At 42.9% G+C, this 10,576-nt stretch overlaps 1 protein-coding gene across 4 annotated transcripts in view; it reads right to left on the bottom strand.

Annotated features, from left to right (window-relative positions):
• LOC120932477 (protocadherin gamma-B2-like) overlaps positions 1 to 10,576 on the bottom strand; it is a 353,457-nt gene that overhangs the window by 296,100 nt on the left and 46,781 nt on the right. The window lies entirely within an intron of this gene.

Here is a 10,576-nt window from a genome sequence, read left to right as displayed (position 1 = left end):
ACCGATCGTGTCTGGGCGCCATAGGTTATTTAACCTTCGGTTAAAAAAAGCAAACTTGCTTTAAAATTTAACCGATGGATTGCTAACCGATAGGTCAAAACCGATCGTTAGTATGCAAAACCATTCGTTAAAAACCCGCGCATGCTCAGAATCAAGTCGACGCATGCTTGGAAGCATTGAACTTCGTTTTTTTCAGCACGTCATTGTGTTTTACGTCACTGCATTCTGACACGATCGGTTATTTAACCTATAGACAGCGGTGCTTCAGACCGTTTTCATCGGATGGACTGATCGTGTGTACGAGGCTTTATTCTGTACTAGAGTGATATACTGCAGTGACACCAAAGAATTTCTACTTTTATATTTCGCAAAATGAAAATATAATTTAATCTTTCCTACATAGCAAAAAGTTTAAAAAATAATATCCATATGAACGTGTATTTAAACTTTCCCTACACTGCAGACTGTATACTAAATTTGTCTTTATATTCTTTTATAAAATATCTGCAATCATTAGTGACCTGTCTATATTGTTATTAATAGAATATTTGTTAATTTAATAGATTAAGATTAAAACAGTTTGAGCCTAGGTTCACACTGCTGCGAATTCAAAATCGCGGTAAAATGCGCGATTTTACGGCTGCGATTTTGCCGCGATTTTGCCGCGATTTCGGCCGCAATTTAATGTAAAATCGCAAAAAGTAGTACAGGAACTACTTTTTGAAATCGCAGATGCGGCGTCACACTGATTAGGACAGTGCCATTGCCGACAATTGCCGCCGATTTGAGATGCGATTTGACATGTCAAATCGCATCTCAAATCGTTCCAAATCGTACCCAGTGTGAACCAGGGCTAAAGGTTTATTTAAGATTAAAAAAAAAACTGTTTGATACTGTATGAAACACATGGTCTAACCTATAAATTTGATTTTTTGTACATTAACCTGGAAATAAACAGACTGAACAGTATATGGTTATTCTACAGAAATGTTCTATGTCTTATCCTTTTATCTAACAGTTCTATATTTCTAAGGTAAGTGGGACCGCAGGTATTCGTTAGCTTTACACGAGGCAACGATGCCTTTTTCTGAGACAGAGTAGGAATGATGGGGAAAATCTTCCCAATGGAAACATGGACAGTAATACAATCTTGACCTAAAATCTAAGCTGTCCCCACTCTGACTAAAGTATATACATGTGTTTAGTATTTACTTCTAATTTAAAAAATGTTTAAAGCACAAACCTTTTACATTGTAGACAGAGTACAGACACGTTAAAAATACTTTTCTGTGCATCACACTACATTACAATGATAAAACACCTGTCCTGTCTATGGGACACTCACTTAAAATGCTAAGCCTCCAGTAGTTAAAATGTATTTGTTTTTATAAAAACTGAAGCAGCAAAAAATATGCTCAAAATAATATACAAGTAAATAGGGTCACATGTTTTACACCATCCTTCCACGCATAGATACATAGAGACACTTCCCCTACTGTGACACTTTCCAGTCATTCATTGCATTACATAATACCATGCAGCCATGCAACCCCTTGCTATACAGTTTTATTGGTAACCAGCTATATTTTACAAAACTAGTACATAAAATACATTTTGGAATGAACTGATGGTTCAGATTGTTTACTTGACCAATCCAAAAATGTAAGGAGGTGCAAAAATGTTGTTACTATTGAAACTATTTGACTATATGTTTTATGAAATGCAATATATATTAGATTTAATTAAACCAAACTTTACAGGAGACTGTTATACATAAAGGCAATATATACCATAGGTAAGTGAAAAAATCACATTCTGTACATCAGCCAATACAATTTGCCATACAATGAAATGTGTAATTACCTAAGTACAAAAGAATATATATATTTTTTTATTCTTGATTTAGAATACAAAGGCAACCAACAGATTGTATCAAAATCTGAACTGCGAAAATATAGTCCAACAGAATGAGGGCCTAAAAAATATAATACCTCAACTCGCATAGTGTACAAAAAGTGAAAAGCACTGCCATATTAGCTAATATAAGACTACGGAATGGAAACAAGGTTGGATACCTGGGTTTTGTCGTATCATAGGGAAGGAGGAAAGAAGAGGAGGGAAAATAAATAAAAGGACTGGGTAAGGGAGGAATATATATATATATATATATATATATATATATATATATATATATATATATATATATAATTATATATAAATATATATATATATATATATATATATATATATATATATATATATATATATATATATATATATATATATATATATATATATATATATATATATATATATATATATAATTTCAAACAATCAAGCGTGCTGGCCAGAATGGAATATTTAGGTCGATTGAAGGCTGCTATCTAGTAGAGCACTACCTTCATCTGAGTATATAAACATATTCCATGGAAGTCACATTTTTCCTACAACGTTTGTGTTTGTTTAGTGCTGAAAGGACTAGATTCTCAATTTTATTGATATCCTCAACCTTTCTGAGCCACATTTGAATAGAGGGAGGGTCATGATCTATCCAAGCGATTCAACTCTTGGCAGCATTAACACGTTGTAATAGGAATGCCAGAGCAATAAAGCAGAAAGAAGGCAGGATCTGGAACCGGATAGTCTGTAAACTGTCTGTAAACTGTTGTGTACATTTGCGTACTTCCCTCCAGAAAGTCTCCAAGCCCGGGCACACCCAACAATATAATTCTTATATTAAAGCATAATGGAAACTGCATGTGAGATCAGTATAGTTAGACTTGTATTGTAAGTTTTAAGTTCTGCTTTGCATTTCGTTTAGTTAATACACTAATCAGAATAGCCACCCCTTTTTTGCCAGTCATACCACTTACCCATGAGCTATCATAGCTACATATATAACTAACAATAATTCACAACGTTCAACTTTTTACAATCCAGCTAGTTTTGGAACAGAGGAAGACAAAGCTTCTTTTCCTTACTTTGCCATGGGTAGTTGGATCACTAATCTGGATTATACTATTCACATTTTCTCGTTTTTATATTGCAACTGAGAAAAACAAAATCATGAGAAAAACATGTATTACCCTGTGATCACAGTGCAGTTTACAAAAAAAATGGAAATCAAATAAACATATCGTGAAAAGTAATACTTACATATACATGATATGCTTCACTGTAGCTTCACATACATGACAAAACATACATCATGTTGTGTTAAAAATAGATTTACAATCACTTGTACACAATCCTCCCTTGATGATGACACTTAGTTCTTGGCACTGAAATGCCAAAAAGCTTGTGCATCAGGCACAGGCACATTTTCCTGGTACCATTTCAAGCACTAAAGCAATGCCTACAGTCAAGCATGGTGGTGGGAGTTCCATGGTCTGGAGCTGCATGAGTGTTGCCAGCACTGGAAAGCTACAGTTCAGTGAGAGAACCATGAAAGCCAACATGTACTGTGACATACTGAAGCAGAGCATGATCCCATCCCTTCTAAAACTGTGTCGTAGGGCAGTATTCCAACTTGATAACGACCCAGAGCACACCTCCAAGAAGACCACTGCCTTGCTAAAGAAGCTGAGGGTAAAGGTGATGGACTGGCCAAGCATGTTTTCAGACGTAAACCCTATTGAGCATCTGTGGGGTATCCTCAAATGGAAGGTGGAGGAGCGCAAGGTCTCTAACATCCACCAGCTCTGTGATGTTGTCATGGAGGAGTGGAAGAGGACTCCAGTGGCAACTTGTGAAGCTCTGGTGAACTCTATGCCCAATAGGGTAGAAGATGCTGGAAAATAATGGTGGCCACACAAAATATTGACACTTTGGGCCCAATTTGGACATTTTCACTTAGGAGTGTACTCACTTTTGTTGTTAGCGGTTTAGACATTAAGGGCTGTGTGTTGAGTTATTTTGATGGGACAGCACATTTACACTGTTTTACAAGCTGTACACTCACTACTTTAAACTGTAGCAAAGTGTAATTTCTTCAGTGTTGTCACATGAAAAGATATAATACAATATTTACAAAAATGTGAGGGGTGTTTTTGTGAGATACTGTATATATATATATATATATATATATATATATATATATATATATATATATATACATACACACACTGCTCAAATAAGGAACACTGAAAACATCTCAACGGGCAAAAATCTCATGCTGGATATCTATACTGATATGGAGTGGGTAATGTGTTAGGAATGAAAGGATGGCACATCATTTGATGAAAATGAAAATTATCCACCTACAGAGGGTGAAATTCAAAGTCACCCCGAAAATCAAAGTGAAAAAATTATGCAGCAAGCTAGTCCATTTTGCTGAAATTTCATTGCAACAACTCAAAATGGTCCTCAGTTGTTTGTATGGCCCCCAAGTGCTTGTATGCATACCTGACAACATCAGGGCATGCTCCTAATGAGACGATGGATAGTGTCCTAGGGTATTTCCTCCCAGATCTGAACCAGAGCATCACTGAGCTCCTGAACAGACTGAGGTGCAATCTGGTGGCACCGAATGGACCGAAACATAATGTCCCAGAGGTGTTCTTTTGAATTTAGGTCAGGTGAGCATGGGGGCCATTCAATGGTATCAATTTCTTCATTCTCCAGGAACTGGCTGCATGCTCTCGCCACATGAGGCCGGGCATTGTCGTGCACCAGGAGGAACCCAGGACCCACTGCACCAGCGTAGGGTCTGACAATGGGTCCAAGTATTTCATCCCGATACCTAATGGCAGTCAGGCTGCCATTGTGTAGCCTGTAGAGGTCTGTGCGTCCTTCCATGGATATGCCTCCCCAGACCATCACTGACCCACCACCAAACCAGTCATGCTGAACGATGTTACAGGCAGCATAAAATTCACTGCGGCTTCTCCAGACCCTTTCACATCTGTCACATATGCTCAGGGTGAACTTGCTCTCATCTGTTAAAAAGCATGGGGCACCAGTGGCAGACCTGCCAATTCTGGTGATTAATTGAAAATGCCAATCGAGTTCTACAGTGTCCGGCAGTGAACACAGAGTACACTAGAGGATGTCGGGCCCTCAGGCCACCCCCATGAAGTCTGTTTCTGATTGTTTGGTCAGAGACATTCACACCAGTGGCCTGCTGGAAGTCATTTTGTAGGGCTCTGGCAGTGCTTATCCTGTTCCTCCTTGCACAAAGGAGCAGATACCAGTCCTGCTGATGGGTTAAGGACCTTCTACGGCTCTGTCCAACTCTTCTAGAGTAGCTGCCTGTCTCCTGGAATCTCCTTCATGCTCTTGAGACTGTGCTGGAAAACACGGCAAACCTTCTGGCAATGACACATATTGATTTGCCATCCTGGAGGAGTTGGACTGCCTGTGCAATTTTTATAGGGTTAAAGTATCACTGACCCTAGCCAAATGCAAAACTAGTGAAAAACTGTCAGAACAGATGAGTAAGGAAAAAAAATGTCAGATACCTCCACCTGAAAAAACATTCCTGTTTTGGAGGTCGTCTCATTGTTGCCCATCTAGTGCACCTGTTGGTAATTTTCAATTAACAGCAAAGCAGCTGAAACTGATTAACAACCTCATCTGTATACACCCCTCCCTCTGCTATTTAACTGACCAGATCAATATCCCAGGGGTTCTGATTTAAAAGTGTTCCTTTAATTTTTTTGAGCAGTGTATGTATATATATATATATATATATATATATATATATATATATATATATATATATATATATATATATACATATATATATATATATATATATATATATATATATATATATATATATATATATATATATATATATATATATATATATATATATATATATATACTGTATATGTTCAAAACAATCCATATTATCACGTGCAAAAAAAACAATCAGTAAGTGCTATTTTTTTTAAAATCATTCTCCAAGAGCGCATGCGCGCGGCGCCGACATCAGACATGTTCTGAGAAGCTCCGCACACCTCCGGCCCTAAACAGCGTTTTAATCAGCAACCAGAGCGAGCGGATCGGTCTTTCTACCGCATCACTACACGGAGAATGCAGCGGAGGACAGCTGGGAACAAACACCACCAGCGTAAGCCTTCACAGAGCGCCCGGCAGACCAGATCCTCACAGGCCCAGAAGCCGTCCCCGCCAGGCAAGATGGCGCTGGGGAAGGGGGATTCGACACGCGGCGGCTCCCAGGCTCAGCCTTCATCTCCCCGGACCGCCGAGGAACGCAGTGGAGGGATTGAGGTGAGGGAGAGTCCCCAGCTTAATCCGGGATCCCCTTGGATGACACAGCTGCCGATGGAGGCGGTGAATGACTTCCCACCCCTGCAGCCCTCCATGACTCAGATGGCGATGAGAGACTCAGGTACTGGGAAGGGGGGCAGTGTGCGCTCTGCGCCGACAACCACAGCGTGGGGCCCTGGCTCTGTCTCGATCCAAGCTGAGGTGCACAGAGATCCCTTCTCCTCACAGTCCCCAGACCCGCTCCCCTCCCCACAGACTGGCTGCTCACAACACTCTCCATCTTCCAGCTCCCCTGACAGAGCACTCCTATTCTCTGCCTCCCCTGTCTCCTCCACTGATAGACAAATGGCGGAACTTGTTGAACTGTCCTACAGCCAGACTAGCTCTGCGCTATCGCAGGCCCCAGTAACCGCTACTGCCCATTACTCTGGAGATACGGTATTGCTGGCTAGGTTTTCCGCCCTGTTACAGCAAGAATTGACAAAGGCATGTACAATGATCACATCCGGAATGAAGGCTGATTTTCAAAACATTGGAGAACGACTGGACAGTATTGAGACTAAAATGGATGGCACAGTTAAACGTGTGAACCAAAATTCCAGGATGATCACCTCCCTGCAAGACCAACTGGACCAGGCCAACGCAAAGATCGAAGATCTGGAGAATAGGTCCAGGCGCTACAACTTTCGCGTGCGTGGTCTCCCGGAGACGGTCCTTGACTTAGAGGAGGCTGTCCATGCATTGATGACACAGCTGATACCGGACATTTCCCCTCATCAGTTAGAGTTAGATAGGGTCCATCGTGCCCTGACGGCTCCCAGACCTGACGGTTTACCACGTGATATTATCGTCAAGCCACACTACTATAGAATTAAGGAGAAGGTGATGATGGCAGCTAGGTCACAGGGAAACGTGCCCCTCCTGGAACATTCGGTTCAGATATTTGCCGACATATCCCAATCGACGATTCAGAAAAGGAGGGCGTTGAACCTCTTTTGAGCCACCTAATTAATCACCGCATTAAATACCGATGGTCGTTCCCGTTTAGACTCTCCTTCTCATACAAGGGGAAACCCCATTCCTTTTCTACCTTCCAGTCTGGAGAAGAGCTGCTTCGGGAATTGGGACTACTCTCGACAGATCCAAGAGTCCCCTCCGGCGCCTCTGAGATGAGGGATAGGCCAGTGTCCCCTCTCTGGTCCCAGCAAGGCCGCTCTAATAAGAGCAAGAAGTCCACCTTGAACACCTGAATGCCTGTGACTTTGCTTACCTTTTCTTACAGGTTGTGATGGTTTGGCCCTCTCTGACCGATGGCCGTGGTTTGGTTGGACAGTGTTTGAGACCACCCTGAGATTGGGTTCTCTGTCTTAACCTTTATGTTTCTTTTATATATATTTTATGTTTTGGTTCTAAGTTTGTACCGTTTTTTAGCTTTCCGGTAAGGTGACGGACCTGGATGTGGCCCTTGGGCCTGAGTCCCTCCTTGCTCTCCTTATAGACCTCTATTGACCGATTCAGCCCGCTCTCCTCATTTTGCGACTGAATTGGGCTGAGGTGGAAACGCGTGCCACTTGAAGTGAACTTGCCTCCTCCTAGTTGGTGGAGGCGACTTTACGCTAAGTGCTGGTAGTTGATTACTCCCAGGGACACACCGGTTTACGGTGTGTCATAAGATACTCTGCAGTTGTTGTTTACACTGCGGAGTCCCTTTTTTTTTCTTTTTTGCTATTTCCTCCTTCTCTTTTCTTCTTCCTCCTTTTTTCTCCCTCTTTTGAGGGGGGGGGAAGGGGAGGGGAGAACGAGGTGATGCTCACTGTTTTGATTTATTTGTACTTTATTTTTCCTACTTTAACTTATTTTTCCTTTCTCCAAGCTTCTCTCTTCTGGGGTGCACTCCAGCGTCAAAACAAAGTATGGTGGGGGCTTCGGGGGACTTCTACAGTTCGATTTCTGAGCCTTCTAAACCGTGAGTACAGTAGACCGAACCATTATGACCCCTAAACATCCAGCAGGCTACACTATTTTGACTCATAATGTTCAGGGCCTTAATTCCCCTACCAAACGGTCTAAAGCATTTCAGCACTATTACAAAATGAGGGCGGACGTCCTACTTTTACAGGAGACACATTTTTCTAAGACCTCGGCCCCTAGATATTTACATTCGAGATACACAACATTTTTTTTGTCTAATGGCCCCGATAAAAAACGTGGCGTCGCGATTTGTTTCGCCAAGAAGGTTCCCTTTACACCCTCAACTGTGATTAGAGACAAGGAAGGCCGCTATGTCATGGTGGTGGGGAAGATTAACGATAGGGAGGTGACCTTTCTCTCCTATTACGCCCCTAATGTAGGCCAATTGTCCTTTTTTCGCTCCATGTTAGACGTAATAATGCCTCACGTAGCGGGCCACGTGGTGTTTGGGGGAGATAGCAATACCTCGTTAGATCGGGTTCTTGATAAATCTAACCCTGGGAGAGATGTTTTGAGACACGTCCCTAGACGGAGCAGCGCTATGGCACGACTACTTCACAGCTATGACCTAATAGACATTTGGAGGGACCTCCATCCTACCGCCAGGGATTTCTCGTATTACTCCCATGTCCACAAAACGTACTCGCGCATAGATCACCTGTTCACACTCTCCCCTTTGCTTCCGTATGTCTCGTCGGCAAAAATTTCTCCTATGGCATGGTCAGATCACTCGTCGGTTCAAATGGTGTTGACAGACCTTTGGTCGAAGTCAGACCCTTCGCCGTGGCGTTTAAATGAGTCCCTGTTGAATGACCCTGTCCTTGAAAAGGAGGTGGAGAGGGCTATTCAACTCTACTTTCAGGAAAATTCCTCCCCGGGGGTTTCTCCTGGAACACTCTGGGCTGCCCACAAGGTCACCATTCGGGGGGTACTACTACAATTGGCCTCTAGAGTGAAACGGGAAAGGGATCAGGCTATCCGACATCAGGAGGATGAGCTTGATCGCCTTATGCGCGACCAAACAGCTAACCCACATATTGACTTTAGAAACCAGATTGATGAGGCCCGGACAGCCCTGAACTTGAGCCTGACCACTAAGGCGGAAAAATCCGTACGATGGGCCCGCCACCGATATTACACATTAGGCGATAAACCAAATACACTATTAGCAAGAAAATTGACTCCTCGGCCGTTTAGTCCTGGTCTCCCTAAACTGCGATTGAGATCTGGATTGATTACTCAAAATCCCCAGTCCATACTCCAAGAATTCTCTGCGTTCTACTCTAAATTATACACACCCCCGAGGACCTTCGATGCGGTTGAGGCGGAAGACTTTCTGCGAGACTTGCCCCTTCCCACGCTGTCCACGGACCATGTGGAGATAATGGAGGCAGAGTTTACACCAGGTGAAATTGCAGTTGCTATTAAATCCCTAAATCCATCGAAATCGCCGGGCCCTGATGGCTTCACAGGCCATTACTATCGTAAGTACGCCGAGATATTGATCCCACATATTTGCGCCTTTTTTAATGACCTGAGAAAGGGTTCTCCCCTCCCGCCACACGAAAATAGGGCCTTTATACACGTCATTCCTAAACCTAATAAGGATCTCGGCGATTGCGCGAACTACCGCCCCATATCGTTGATAAATGTCGATCTTAAATTGCTAACCAAGGTACTAGCCACGCGTATGAATGGGTTTTTACCTAAATACATCCATCCTGATCAGGTGGGCTTTGTGCCTCATAGGCAGGCCTCGGATCAGACCAGACGCGTTATAGACATAATATCGGCCCTGAATTCTGGTTGGGATGGGGGAGGGAAGCGGGGTGCCTTGCTGTTGTCATTGGACTTGTGTAAGGCATTTGATTCCCTGTCTTGGAATTACCTTTTTTTCATACTTGGCGGTATGGGTTGGGTCAAATTTTTTGACGACGCTTCGCTCGGTCTACACAGCCCCGACTGCGAGTCTCTCGGTTAAAGGCTATCGATCCCCGGACATACACATAGGTAGGGGTACCGACAGGGCTGCCCAACTTTCCCCCCTGCTGTTCATTATGGCCTTAGAACCTCTCGCTATTAAGATTAGAACACATCGGACATCCTAGGGGTCAGCTGTGGGGGCCGAGAGCATAAATGCGCTATGTTTGCGGATGACATCCTCTTGCTCTTTCTTCCCGGTTGCCTCTATACCCCATTTGAATCTCGTCTTAGGAAAATTTGCAACATTTTCGGGGCTATCTGTGAATCAGTCTAAATCCCAGGCCCTCAATGTCTCCCTGCCACCTCACATAGTTCGAGCCCTTCAACAGTTATTCACTTTTAACTGGCAGAAGGATGCCCTGCCTTACCTGGGCATCTTCCTGAC

Source organism: Rana temporaria, chromosome 3 (assembly GCF_905171775.1).
Source record: "Rana temporaria chromosome 3, aRanTem1.1, whole genome shotgun sequence".
NCBI lineage: Eukaryota > Metazoa > Chordata > Amphibia > Anura > Ranidae > Rana > Rana temporaria.
This window is presented reverse-complemented; position numbering and strand designations above follow the sequence as displayed.